The sequence below is a fragment of the Lissotriton helveticus genome, chromosome 6 (assembly GCF_964261635.1).
Source record: "Lissotriton helveticus chromosome 6, aLisHel1.1, whole genome shotgun sequence".
Taxonomy (NCBI): domain Eukaryota; kingdom Metazoa; phylum Chordata; class Amphibia; order Caudata; family Salamandridae; genus Lissotriton; species Lissotriton helveticus.
This window is the reverse complement of record NC_136067.1, coordinates 997,508,461-997,522,347: the sequence shown is the minus strand read 5'-3', so window position 1 is coordinate 997,522,347 and position 13,887 is coordinate 997,508,461. Positions and strand designations below refer to the sequence as shown.

At 48.6% G+C, this 13,887-nt stretch overlaps 1 protein-coding gene across 2 annotated transcripts in view; it reads left to right on the top strand.

Annotated features, from left to right (window-relative positions):
• The window catches only part of SNX9 (sorting nexin 9), an 884,063-nt gene that overhangs the window by 514,856 nt on the left and 355,320 nt on the right, over positions 1-13,887 (top strand). The gene's annotated exons all lie outside the window — the stretch shown is intronic.

Here is a 13,887-nt window from a genome sequence, read left to right as displayed (position 1 = left end):
ATGTTTGCCTGAAAGTTTGTGAATATTTTTGTATTGCCTTCAAAGATGAAATTCAAATGTCTGAAGGTAAACCTGAATATAAATCTGCACTTTGGTGGATTTCTAACGAAAACGTTAAGTATTATTTTCCTTATACACTGCTCACTAGCTGCTTTTTAAGTCTGGATTGATAGCTGTCAAGCCTGAACGCATTTGATAATAAGAAAGATAGTTTTAAGATGTAATACAGGGAAAGAGGCTTTGGGTCTGCTTACGTGCTCATTACCTTGAGTAAAAAATTTGATTGGCCAAAAGTTGCCTGTGTCCCATGAAAGAGAGTGCTTGAATAGGACTTTTGCCTTTAAACGAATGTTTATGTTCAGTGCAGAAGGACCGAGTTGGTTGTGATGAAAAGTCATTGATAAAGGCAATAGGCCTGATCTGTTTGGTAAGAAAAGTTAGGACAAAGACAGTACTGCGAACATATTTATTGTGAAAAGCTTTTGTTAACACCATAGGCTTTTAAAGGGTGCATTTGTGTTAACCACTGAGGCTTGTGCCGTTGTTACATGGAATCTCCTAGATTTCCATTGATGCAAAAACTCACTCTTAAGACTGCATTCCTGCGGAGGAGCTTCGCGCGCACCCAAGATGGTCGCGTGAGCACAGGGCTCCCGGACCCTCGCCACCTCCATCGACTATCCTGTACTTTATCCTGGTTCTGACGACGGGTGTTTATTGGCGTAGTTCTACTGATCATTTATCTGTTCCCAAAAACTTTTTTGGACTTCGGGGTCCAGAGCTACAGATCGCCGCAGTTTTCTGGCCTGCTCCTAGGTGACGCCCCGAGCTATCTTGTCTGGCCTGCCGTTCAGTAAGTGAACAACAACGGACTGCCGGACTTGCATGGGCTGGCGACCGCTTTTGGTTTCGATTCCTGATCGGAGATCAACCTGACTTTGTTAGCTACGTAGACGGCCGGACGTGCCTATATTTTTGGTCTATCCGCTTCTGCTGCCGATCTGTCGTGGCTTTCAGTTCTGAGACTGGCACCACCTTCGCCCTTTTGGTCCTGCATTTGCCACCGCAGTCATCATTTTCACCCGACAACAGGCGACCCGTACGGGTCCAGGATCTAAGATGGCCACCAAGCCAGAGAGTGAGAGGCGCAAGACTAAACCGGGCGTTCGAGGGAGTGCTTTGCAAACGAACATTATGGACCGGTACACCCTTACTAAAGGATCGCCGGGCGCAGCATCTAAACCCTCGACGACAATACCGGAGGACTCATCGATTGAGGAAGAGCCCTCGTTGCGGGATCTCATGGGCGCCATTACCGGTATGAAGGCTTCATTGGGGCAACAATATGAGGCCTTGACTCTCAAACTGGATACTGTGTCGATTGATGTCAATTTGATCAGGGCGGATTTGGCGAAGACAAACGAAAAGGTCAAATCCCTGGATCTCAAGACCACTAGCCTGGTCACTGACGTCTCTGACTTACAGGCTGAAGTCGGGAATCTGCGGAAAGCTAATGACTATTTCTCTGGGCGCCTAGAGGACTATGAAAGCCGTGCCAGGCGCAATAACATCCGCCTGATTGGGGTCCCGGAATCATCGACTGCTGCCTCGACGGACTTATTGGTGGAAGACCTGGTGCTGAATCACTTGGCGCCCAAGGGTCTCAGCAAGTTTTTTGCTGTCGAGCGTGCACATAGGATCCCCGGCGGCACACCTAAATCGGGTGCTAACCCACGACCCATCATTGCGAGGATCTTTCATTTCCGGGACAGAGACGCTATCCTGCAGGCTTCGAGGCAGTCTGGTCCCATTGCCTTTGAGAACTCTACTGTCAGCTTCTATCCGGACTTTACACAACAGGTCCAGAAACAGAGGCTAGGGTTTCAAGGGGTCAAGAAGAGACTCCGGGAAAGGTCTATGAAGTATGCCATGCTCTTCCCGGCCCGTTTGCGGGTGGTTCATAGGGATCGTACTTTTTTCTTCGACCATCCTGGGGTCGTGAGTGACTGGCTTGACTCGCTGCCTGCGGATCAAGAACCTTTTGAGGACTCTGGCGGATCGGATCGGGCGGACGGTGGCCCGACGGAGCAGGAATAGATGTCGACTTTGACCCCGTACCCTTCACGTTGGCTTTGAACTGTGCTATGCTGTGTCATTAATGTTTGCAATTAATAGTCCTTTTGGAGGTGGGTGGGGGGTGAGCGGGTCCTTTCTCCTCCTGGGTTTTCTTTTCGTAGATTAGTTGGGCGGTTGGGCGACAGGCACACTGCAAGTTTATGGGGCTTTTTGGTCTTCAGCAGGGGTGCGGGGTGGGGGGTATAGTTGTTTTGGCATTGTTGGGGGGACTGGGTTGTTGGTTTGAATTTTATTGTTATTTGCAAGGTGAAGGAAAGGCAAACTCCTGTTTTTTGCAGTTGCTTTGGGTGTGGGGCGGGGGAGGGGCTGAATTCGGGGATGGGGGGTAGGGGACTTCAGATATTGTGTTGGAACGTGAACGGGTTGGGGGACGGGATCAAGAGGAGGGTGGTGCTGCAATTGCTGAAACGTTTGTCTCCTGATGTTGTCTTACTGCAGGAGACTCATTTGCTCGGCAACAAGTGCTACGCTCTGAATAGGCGTGGTTATCGCCTTGTGGCGCACTCGGGTTTCACTTCGGGCTCCAGAGGGGCGGGCATTCTGGTTCGGACCTCCCTCCCCTTGGCCATTGATGATGTCATACTGGATGATAAGGGACGATACGCCGCCATTGTGGGGCGCTGGGAAGGGAAGGTTCTTATTCTGATTTCCGTGTACGTGCCCCCGGGCCTCCAAGCCACCACATTCGCTGATCTGAGTGGACTTATCCTGGGTCTCCCCGAGGGTCTGCTTTTGGTTGGGGGTGATTTTAATGCGGTGGTCTCGGGGATGTTTGACCGTCACCCTCCCAGGGAACTGCCGAAGGCCCAGACTTGGTTGAGTGACTTCCTAGAGACGCTGGGGCTCACTGATTGCTGGCGCTTGCTTCACCCGGGGCAGTTGCAATATACCTATCATTCTGGTGCTCATGGTAGTCTCTCGAGGTTAGATCATATATTATTGCCCTCGGCCCATGCATCCCTCATACGGGAAGTTAAACATCTGGCAAGGGGTATCTCGGACCATTCTCCGCTTTGGCTGGTGGTTGATGCACGGCGGGGTTCGGCGGGCCGAGTGGCTCCGATTAACCCCTGGTATTTGAAGGACCCCAGGGTCAGGGCTGAGCTGGTTAAAACACACGATTGTTATTTTGCGGAAAATGTGGGCTCTGTTTCCTCCCCAAGTTTACTTTGGGAAGCTTACAAGACTGTCATTCGTGGCCAGGCCCTCTCGTTGATTGGTAGCGTGAAGTTGGCCAACCGTGCTGAGATGGTTCGCCTGGAGGGGGAGGTCACAGCCCTGGAGGGGTGCTTGGAATCTGGGGTCACCGCTGAGGGGTTACATCTATTGGAGTTGAAACAACATGAATACAGGGCTCTGGTCACGGAAGCTGCAAGGAAATGGGAAGGGAACAGCAGGGCCGCCTGTATGATGTGGGTGATAAGGCTGGGAAATTACTTGCTTGGCTGGATAAGAGGGAGAATGCAAGTCGTGTCGTCCCTGTGATTGTTGCGGAGAATGGAGAGTGTTGTACTGACCCTGCTGATATTGTTACATGTTTTGCCGATCACTTCCGCGAGGTGTATTCCCAGGTGTCTGATCAATCTGAGCAGGACTCCCACCTGCTATTGCGGGATATTGCACTTCCCCAATTGCCTGACATTGATAGGGATGCTCTGGATGCGCTGCCTACTGTGAACGAGATTGCCGCTGCTGTCCGTTCGGTCCGATCCGGCAAGGCTTCGGGCCCTAATGGGCTCCCCATTGAGCTATATAAACTACGCCCGGACACGCTAGCTCCGCATCTGCGCTCTATGTTTCTCGAGTCTTTGGAGGTGGGCTCTCTCCCACCAGACCAGAGACTGGCCACTATAGTCGTCATCCACAAAGATGGTAAACCTCGGGATCGCTGTGCCTCTTTTAGACCCATTTCGTTGATTAATGCGGAGCCTAAAATCTTGGCCAGGCTGCTGGCGACACGTTTGGCGACTGTCATTGGGGACCTGGTTCACCCTGATCAATCCGGCTTTATACCGCATCGCAACACGGCGCTTAACCTCCGACGGTTGCATGGCGTCTTGGCACGAGCCGAGACGCTGCGTGAGCCTGCCATCTTGGCGTCCTTGGACGCTACGATGGCGTTTGATACAATAGAATGGCCGTATTTGTGGGCGGTTCTTGCCAAGTTTGGTTTCGGTCCGGAGTTCGTTCGGTGGGTCAAATTGCTTTACGCCGGTCCCATGGCTCGGGTGGTGGTCAATGGTCGGGTCTCTGCACCCTTTGCACTGGGCAGGAGTACGCGACAGGGCTGTCCCCTGTCCCCCTTGTTGTTTGCTCTCGCCTTGGAACCGCTGGCGGCCTGGTTGAGGTGGGAGCCGTCCCTGCAGGGCATTAGATGGAATTCGGAGTTTGAGGACCGTGTATCTCTCTATGCTGATGATATTCTGCTGTATCTCACATCTCCCCGTAAATCCCTCATTGTATTGTTCGATGTCTTAACGTCCTTTCGCAAAAACTCGGTCTTGTCATCAATTGGTCGAAGTCCTGTGTATACGTCCTGTCGGGAGACGCCCCTCTTCTGCCAAGTGGTTGTCCTATCGCGATTGTGAGAGATGGATTTAAATACCTAGGCATTTTTATCACTCTGAAACCTGAACTGCGGTTTGACCGGAACTTGCTGCCCCCTCTTCAGCGCCTTCAGGCAGATGTTGTTGCTTGGGGGAAACTCCCTCTCTCTCCCCTGGGTAGAGCGGCATTGTTTAAGATGATGTCACTGCCCCGCTTCCTCTACGCATTGCAAAACACACTTGACGTTGTCCCGGCTAAATATTTCCGTGAGGTTGAGAGTTTACAGAGACAACTGGTGTGGGGGGGTAGGCCCCGGATCGCCATCGCTAAACTGTCGCTCCCGTGGTACGACGGTGGAATTGCTTTGCCTGATATCCGTCGCTATTATTGGGCGTCTCAATTGGGGGCAATAAATCATTGCATGTATGGCCCTTGGCCGAATCCGGCCTTCGAGATGGACAAATGGTTGTTGCCGGGGGGTGACTATAATAGAGCCCTCTACTCGAGACTCACCCCTCGAAACGTAACGGGCCCCACTAGGACGGCTGTCCAGGTGTGGAGACAGGCTTCCATGGCGCTTGGGTGGACTGATAAATTAACTCGTGCCACCCCACTGTATGCATCCGATAGACTTGGCTCTCTCTGGCAGTCGAAGGGGTTTGATAGGTGGGACTTGATAGGTATCAGCAGGATTGATGATGTTTGGACTAAGGGGAGAATGAAGACGTTTGAGGAATTGAAAACTGAGTACGCTCTGAGCGATCGCGAATTTTTTCGCTATGCGCAGGTCCGCCACGCGGTGCTCTCGGTCTTCCCTTCGGGTGTGGAGATTCCGGAGTCGTCCCCGCTTGAGGACAGGGTACTGGACGGACATGTTCCTGATAGTACGATTTCGCTTATTTATAAAAAGTTGATCAACTCCAGGTCTGATCTCCTGTTTCGCCTTAGAGAGGTCTGGATTGGTGATGGGCTGGAGCTGGACGATGAGGACTGGCAGGCGGCGATCTCCTCCCCTAAAGAGGTGGCCATCCAGGCGCGCCTTAGATTTGTGCAACTTAAAATCCTGCATAGAGTGTATGTGACTGGTCCCCGTTTGGTGCACATGGGCTTTTCTGTGGATGGTTTGTGTCGGCGTGGATGCGGTCTCCTGGGCACCTTTTTCCATATCATTTGGGAGAGCCCTGAGGTAGTGCGATTCTGGACCCGTGTGCACGAGGTGATGAGTGAGGTTACGGGGGTGCGATCGATGCCGGAGGCTAGGAGATGCTTGCTGAATGTATGGGAACCGAACGACTACTCCGTTTCGCAGCTTCGATGGGTGACCTTGGGCAATATGATCGCCAAAAGAGACATTGCGCAACTGTGGGGCGCTCAGGGACCACCCGGGATTCGGAAATGGAAACAAAACATGGACTGGTGCATGTTCAGGGAAAAAACTGTATATATTTCTCGGGGTACCCCCCGAAAATGGGGGAAGATATGGACTCAGTGGAACACTTACCGTGGCGATATATGTTCCCCCCCTCTCCCTGACCCAGATGTTGCACCTACGTCCCCGTAACCCGAGGGTTCCTCCACTTACTACTGTGTATTGGATACATTTTGTTCCATCTGCCCCCCCCCCATGCGAGACTCTTTCTTGATAGAACATACGCTTATTGGTTGACCTTCCCGCTCCCGCACCATGTAATGCAACGTTGTTTATATTGCTGTCTTCTCTTTCTCTTTATTCCTTGCAAATTGTTTGTGTTTGTATTTATAAAATTAATAAAAAGTTTCAACAAAAAAAAGACTGCATTCCTGGTTGCCATCACCTCTGCCAGGACAGTGAGTGAGCTCCAGGTCCTTTCTTCTCAACCTCCTTTCCTTTCAATCCATCCGGACAAAGTTCTGTTGCGGACGCGACCCTCTTTCCTGCCCAAGGTAGTCACAGCCTTCCACATCGGGCAGTCCATCACCTTGCCCACCTTCTTTCACCTCCGCATCCCTCCAAAGAGGAAGAGAGGCTCCACCGTTTGGACCCAAAACGTGCGCTCTCATACTATCTGGATCGCACACGCCAGTTCCAGGTGGATGACCAATTCTTTGTTGGTTACATGGGCGCTAAGAAGGGACGGGCGGTGCACAAACGAACCATCTCTCGGTGGGTCGTCTTGTGCATCAAGATTTGCTACTCCTTGGCAAAGAAGAATCCTCCTGTTGGGCTGAGGGCCCATTCCACTTGGGCCACGGCGGCTTCTACTGCCCTGGGTCGGGGAGTCCCCTTGCAGGATATCCGTCAGGCAGCTACGTGGGCTTTGCTGCACACGTTCGCTAGACATTACTGCCTGGACAGTCAAGTCCGGAGAGATGGCTTCTTTGGCCGTTCCGTTCTCCAGGACTTTCTGGTGTGATCTTGGTTCGCAGACCCACCACCGGGGTTGGTGTTGCTGGAATGAATGAATGAATGAATGAATGAATGAGGATTTATAACGCGCGACTTAGCCCATGGGCATCAAGGCGCCTAAAAAGATGGTACAACTGCTTGTGGTGTGAGGGGTGCCCGGCTACAGGTAAGCTTCTGCAAGAGCAGGGTTTTTAATGCTTTACGAAAAAGTGCGAGCGATGTTTGCCCTTTTAGTTCAGCAGGAAGCGTGTTCCACAGGCGTGGGGCGGGGGAGGAGAAAGCCCTCCCTCCCCATCTGGCTTTGAAGACACGAGGGATGGACAGAAGGTTTTTGTTAGAGAAGCGTAATGCTCTACTAGGGACATAGGAGGATATAAGGGACCTAATGTCTCCGGCGCCTAGTCCATGAAGGGCGCCGTAAGTGAGACATAGGATCTTGAAGTTGATCCTAGACTAAATAGGCAGCGAGTGCAGATTTTTCCTGATTATGGAAGCTGAGGTAAGTCTAGGGGCATCCACAACAAACCTGGCCGCCGCATTTTGCACTGTCTGAAGGCGCTGAACCAGATTTTTATTTGTGCCTAGGTAAAGTGCGTTACAGTAGTCCAGTCTTGATAAGACAAGGGCCACTGTAACCTGCTTCCGCGCTTCGGGGGAAAGATAGTGAGTAATCTTTCTCAATATTCTGATAGCGCCACAGCAAGTTGAGACCGTCCGACTGACTTGCTTGTCAAAAGAAAGCACGGTATCCAACTTCACACCCAGGTTACGGGCGGATTGGGAAGGCAGAGGGCAAGCTCCAAGAGCAGGGGGCCACCATTCGGTCGACCAGATGTCCTGTCTACCCCCGAAGATCAAAACCTCGGTTTTCTCACCGTTTAATTTCAGGAAGTTCTGAATCATCCAACGCGAGACTGCTTCCATGCAGTTCCTAAAATTAAGAGCGGTGATACTCACTGATTGGGAGAGGGAGACCATAATCCGGGTGTCGTCAGCATATGACAACACTTCCAGACCGAAAGACCTTACTAACCTGGCAAGTGGGGCCACATGTATGTTAAAAAGCGTGGGGCTCAAAGACGAGCCTTGAGGAACCCCAGAGTGCACAGGTTTAACGGGATAAAGGAAGTCACCCAGCTTGACCCTCTGTTCACGCTGGTTAAGAAAGGACGTTAAGAGGCTCAAAGCTGAGCCGTCCACTCCCATCTCCCTAAGGCGTGCAGCCAAAATGGAGGGGGACAGGGTATCAAAAGCAGCTGTCAGGTCGAACCGGACCAGAAGGGTAGTCTGGCCCCTATCGACCTTAGCGCAAATTTTATTGGTAACCACTGTGAGGGCAGACTCAGTGCTATGTGCCCTCCGGAAGCCATGCTGGGAATGATCTAGCAGGCCGGAGTTGTCCAAGAAGGCCCTCAGATGATAGTTAAGATGAGCCTCAAGCATCTTAGCAGCAGCGGGGAGCAAAGAGATTGAGCGGAAATTCTTAAGGATCCCGGGATCTAGAGTAGCCTTTTTTAGGAGGGGCTTAACCACCGCCATTTTCCATGCGGCGGGGAAGGTGCCTTCAGAGATTGCTAGATTCATCACCTCAAAAAGCGGAGGCAGAACTACCTCCCTGCATTCTTTAAAAGTTTTGAGAGGAAAGGGATCCAAAGGGGAATCAGATTTTGTTTTATCCAGGAGCAAATTGATTTGCTCGAGGGTAAGAGGCGGAAAATTAGAGAGGACACTGCAGGGACCATTAGCCTGGCATTCATCTAGGAGAGCCACCGGGAGAGCCGAGGCCTCTAGTTCTTGGTTAAGAGATTACAGGGCGGTATAGATATCCACTATCTTAATATGGAAGAAAGAGGAGATCTGGTCACACAGTTCCTGAGATCCCACTATGGGATCTGGTGACTGGAGGGTGGACAGGGAATCTATAATCTTAAACAATTCCCTGGGGGAGCTGAGGGAAGTTGTCAACTTGACAAAGTAGGCCTTCTTTTCCCCAATCACCGCTGCTTTATACCCCTTAAGGAGACGTTTATGTTTTTCTTTCTCGTTTGGGTCAAGGTGCGGCCGCCAGCATCTCTCTTGTTTTCTGCAGCCCTGCCTTAGCAGTCTGAGTGTATCAGAAAACCAGGGAGCGGAAGGTCGCCTTCTGGCAGAATAGTGTGGTTTTGCAGGAGCCAGAGTGTCCACTGCGTTTGCAATAGTGTTGAAAAAATAGAGGGCAGAAGAGTTAGTATCCCTCGACGCAGGGGACCTAAAACTGGACAGAAATGGTGCAAGGGTCTCATTTTTGATCCCCCTATAGTTCCTTTTCAGATCCCCCTTCCCAAGATCAGAAGAGGACAAGGAAGGATGGAGAAGTGTAAGTTCAAGTGGAACGGCCATGTGATCTGACCATGAAAGGGGAAGGGGGGAACCTATTACTAGTCTGGAATCATTTGAGAAAACACCATCCAGTGTATGCCCGGCAGTGTGGGTGGGGCTCCTACACGTTGCAGTAGTCCACAGGAGGCCAGGGAGTCTACCAGAAGAGAAGTGTTTCTAGAGTTTATATTTTCGAGATGAAAATTAAAGTCTCCTAGTATAGTCATGTTGGGTCTGTCAATATAGGGTTCCAGAATTTTCAATAAATTGTGACTAAAAGTGGACCTGGGGCCCGGGGGCCTATAGATCAGGAGGCCAGAGAAGGAAACAGTGGGAGAGGAGTTAAGGGAAAAATACATTGCCTGAGAGGAGTCAGCAAAGGAGGGAAGAAGCTCAGTGTGACACTTTAAAGAGCTCTTATATAATATCCCCAGTCCACCCCCCCCCCACGTCCAATTCTATCCATTTGTGTCAGGGCATATCCCTCTGGAATGGCATTTACAAGCTCAGGATCAGTAGATTCCGATGCCCAGGTTTCTGTAATAAAGGCCCACGAGGGCTTCCTATTGGAGATGAAATCCCTAAACGCAAATTTTTTTTGACTAGGGACCTTGCGTTAATAAGGAAACCAGTTTCCTTACCCAATGAGGGGGATTTTTTCATCTCTAAGAGGTTAAGAGTTGTTTGTTCCCTTTGGAATCCTTAATCTGACTGGGAGCATTTCTCCAGAGGGAGATTGGGTTGACCTGTGAGGAGTTTAAATTCCACTAACTGGGCAAATGGGTAATGCATTTCCCAGTGGAACACTATGATCTTAATGTGGGGGCCTTTTTGAAGAGCCTAGATCACACCATTGAGCTCTGGGCCAGGTTGCCAGAAATATCTTATGGGCTGCATATCAGTAGTAAAAATTGTGTTCCTCCACATATGTTCTGCAGAATGTGATGTGTCTGATCCCGATGACCACATTTCACTGACTTGATCAACTGTTTAACTGACTGGCATGGGTAGGGAAGAAGAGTTAGGTGAAACTGGATACCCTGAAACACCCCTGAGAGAAGGGAGGTTTGGACTCCCTGACCGGTTTCTATACTATACAGCAACACAACTACAGCATGCGGTCAGATGGTTTGATGATGAGCTTAACTGGGAGCAATCGTTGTTCGAAGAGGATCACGGACCCCATTCCCTGTAAGGTGTCTTTCTGATGGGCACGGGAGTCCCTCAGAACAACCTGTACTTCATTGAGGTAGTGGTGGAGGTATGGCTGTGGGTGCTCTGCAAAACGTTGAAAATGTCCCCTTTTGCTGAGGGACTGCTGCTCTGGGAGCTGCGACCATTCTCCACCCTGCTGAAGGAGATGTCCTTTGCTAGAGGCATGAGGGTAGCTGCAAGACTGTGGAAGACTCTGCTACAATGTCAGATTCCTGACTGTTGAGCAATTGTGGGAACAATTTAGCATGGGTATGGGCCAGTTCCTGTAGTAGTAATGACTGGCGCAATCGAATAGGTAGGTTTGGACGATGCTTCCTGGGATACTGGCTACAATATGGTATTCTGCAGCATATAATGGGACTGGCGGGTTGAACTAGACTAGGAGGTAAGACAGACGGAAAGGGATCGCAGGATTGACCAGATAACTGACAACACACAACTGGACCAGGGCTCGTGAGCAGGTGAAGCAGGTTCTCCCAGCGCTAGATTTAAATTAATTGTTTAATTTTTTTTTAATTGACTAGGATCTCTCCTGGCTACCCTGTGGCATGCAGCAGGTGTGGGTTACAGGTGAACAACTTTCTTCATATGACTTGGACCTACCCTTCAGTGGTGGAATGTTCCGATCTACCCCACTGTGGCAGGATTCTGGGAGGTAGTCCCGAGCACCTGTTGCATATAGCGGATTTTGCTTGGAGGGATTGTGAAACTGTGCCTGCTTGGCATACAGAAAGGCCGAAAGCGCCACAAGATGCACGTCCACAGGGTAGCGCTTGTATTGGTGTTAGGCCGACTGCAGATAGCCATAAACTGGGCAGTGTCGCAGGCCCCACAGCTCTCGACTTGTAAAACAGATCTCTTGGAGTGGGTGGTTGCTGATGAACAACATACAAAGCTGGAACGCAGGGTGACAAGGTGGAGGAGGATTTAACTGAGTTGGGTGACATGATTACGAAAATATGGAACAGCCTGAGGTTGGGACTCCATGACTGACTGCTGAGGGGAAGTTGGAACACGAAGGGGGAGTTGAGGACGGCTGGTCCTGGAGGTTGCTTGGTATACATCTACGGTATTATCATAACTCAGTACTGTATAGGTCGTATAAAGTGTACATGCTGAGTATTACGAACTGGTTGCAATTATTCTGTTTCTAGTTGTTGGTGAATTGTACTACAAAATGCCAATAAACAAACTTGGAAAAAACAATGATGTTAGCAATAAGTTTCCCCTTTGTCAAATGAATCATCACTCATTAGAAGATTTAAAATATTTTGGAAATTAGATAATTTTTTCCAAACATCAGTGAATGAATTCTGGAATACACCTATTTTCATAGCGAAAACTATTTTTATTTAATTTTGGTTTGGCAATATTAATTGAGCCAAGCACATGTTTCTAAGTGTTTAGGTTGGACTACACACAGGAGAGCTTCTTACAGATAGCTGGAGAGCTACAGTGGCTAACAAGCTTTGATAAGCCTGCTTTAGACTCTTTCAGAATGAAACATTTCAATCTATCATATTCTTCAGCTTTTTTATGATCCAGTTAGGTTTTTTTTCTTTGGTGATTCTGCTCATCTTCTTGCTTTTGCACCTTTTTTTCAAACACATGCTAAAAGTAATTCCACACAATTTAAAGGTTAGTTCAACACCAATGCAACTTACATTACTACAGTGAGATAGCAACTACTTCTAACATCCATTTACCCCAACCTCTTAAGAATTGCATGTCAAGACTCCAGAACCTGCAGGTTTAAAATTCTGTTTTCGATTATAATATTCTCTAATAAACAACATTCCACTTATACTAGTTGACACACACTTATCTCTTGAAAAGGAACATTCCTCATGTTAGTGCTTTATATATTGGACCTTTAAAACTTTATAGGAAGTGTCATAAAATCCATTCTCCCAAGATTTGCAATAGCAGCTAATGCATCTACTGAAATATTGCAGTCGGTATTAACTTCCTCTAAGAGCCAGTGCATTACCTCCAGAAACAAAACTAGGAATTTTTTAATAAATATAACAATCCGTAACATTCATGATCTTTCTGTAATTCGTTAACAATACTATGTAGATATTTTTTAAATAATCATTCCCCTTATTATTTCTAACTTCTAATTCATCATGTACTAATTTCATTAGTAAAGTTTGAGGGATGCCCCTCAGGAGGTAATGCGTGTACTAGCAGTCCAATTCCAGACAAAATTAAAAATACTTTGGAAATCATACGAATCTTCTGTTTTCTAGTGGACATTTTCTCTTCTAATCTGCCTTACAGAAACAAAGTCTTTCACATTTTTTGTTTTAAAACGAAGTTTTTAAAAAATCATTTAAAATGTTTTCAACAGTTCACCGTACTTTAGAAAAATGTATTCAGCATATGAAGATTTTTAGTCTTTTTCACATAACATTGGCTCTTTTGGATACCCAAAAATAATTGAAGACATTTCAAGTTAATGTCTTCTTCTGGTTCATTTCGTCCCAAGTATGCCCACTCAGGAGCTGTGTACTTATTGTTTGACTTTCTCTATCTCTTTAATTTTTATATTTTGCACCTCCCTCTGAGAATTCTTCAGCTCTCTGTTCAGGCTCTGCAGTAGCGCTTTGCTTTAGCACAGCTTCTCTTTGTGATCTCTCACCTTCAGTTTGAAATTGTTTTCCTTATGTTAAATTGAGTGCGTCTGAACTTCTATTCAAACTTTTGTTTTCTTTGTTTGCTTTACACTTTGGTTATTGCTGTTTTCACCTGCCGATTCTGTCCCTCCTCCTCTATCGATATCAAAGTTTTGAGTCTGTCTTCCTGGCTCAACAACTCGAGATAAGTCTTTCTGGTGCTCTCACTCTCCAAGGTTTTGAGGCTCAAACCCAAAGAGGTACAAAAGGGGGTGGTGATGGACGGAGCATCCGAACCAATCAAACACTCACACCCAATCAACAGATCTGGGTTTAATCCATCACCGTTCCTTAGCCCACTCTGCCACCCCAGGTCAGACACGGCCATATGCAAATCAGTCTGACCCTGTGCCTCATGGGAACAGTCCAGCCCGAACTGCCAAACCATGCCTTCCCTGGACCGGACTTAAGCATCCTAGGACCGGTTTCTGGCATTACAGCCGTCTTCAGCTAGGCTTGCTTGAATCCAGTGGCAAAGTGAGCAAGGGACTCACGTCTGAGCATACCCTGCCAACTTATGGCGAACAAAGCGGTACAAAAGGGGGTGGTTCTGCATTCTGTCCATCA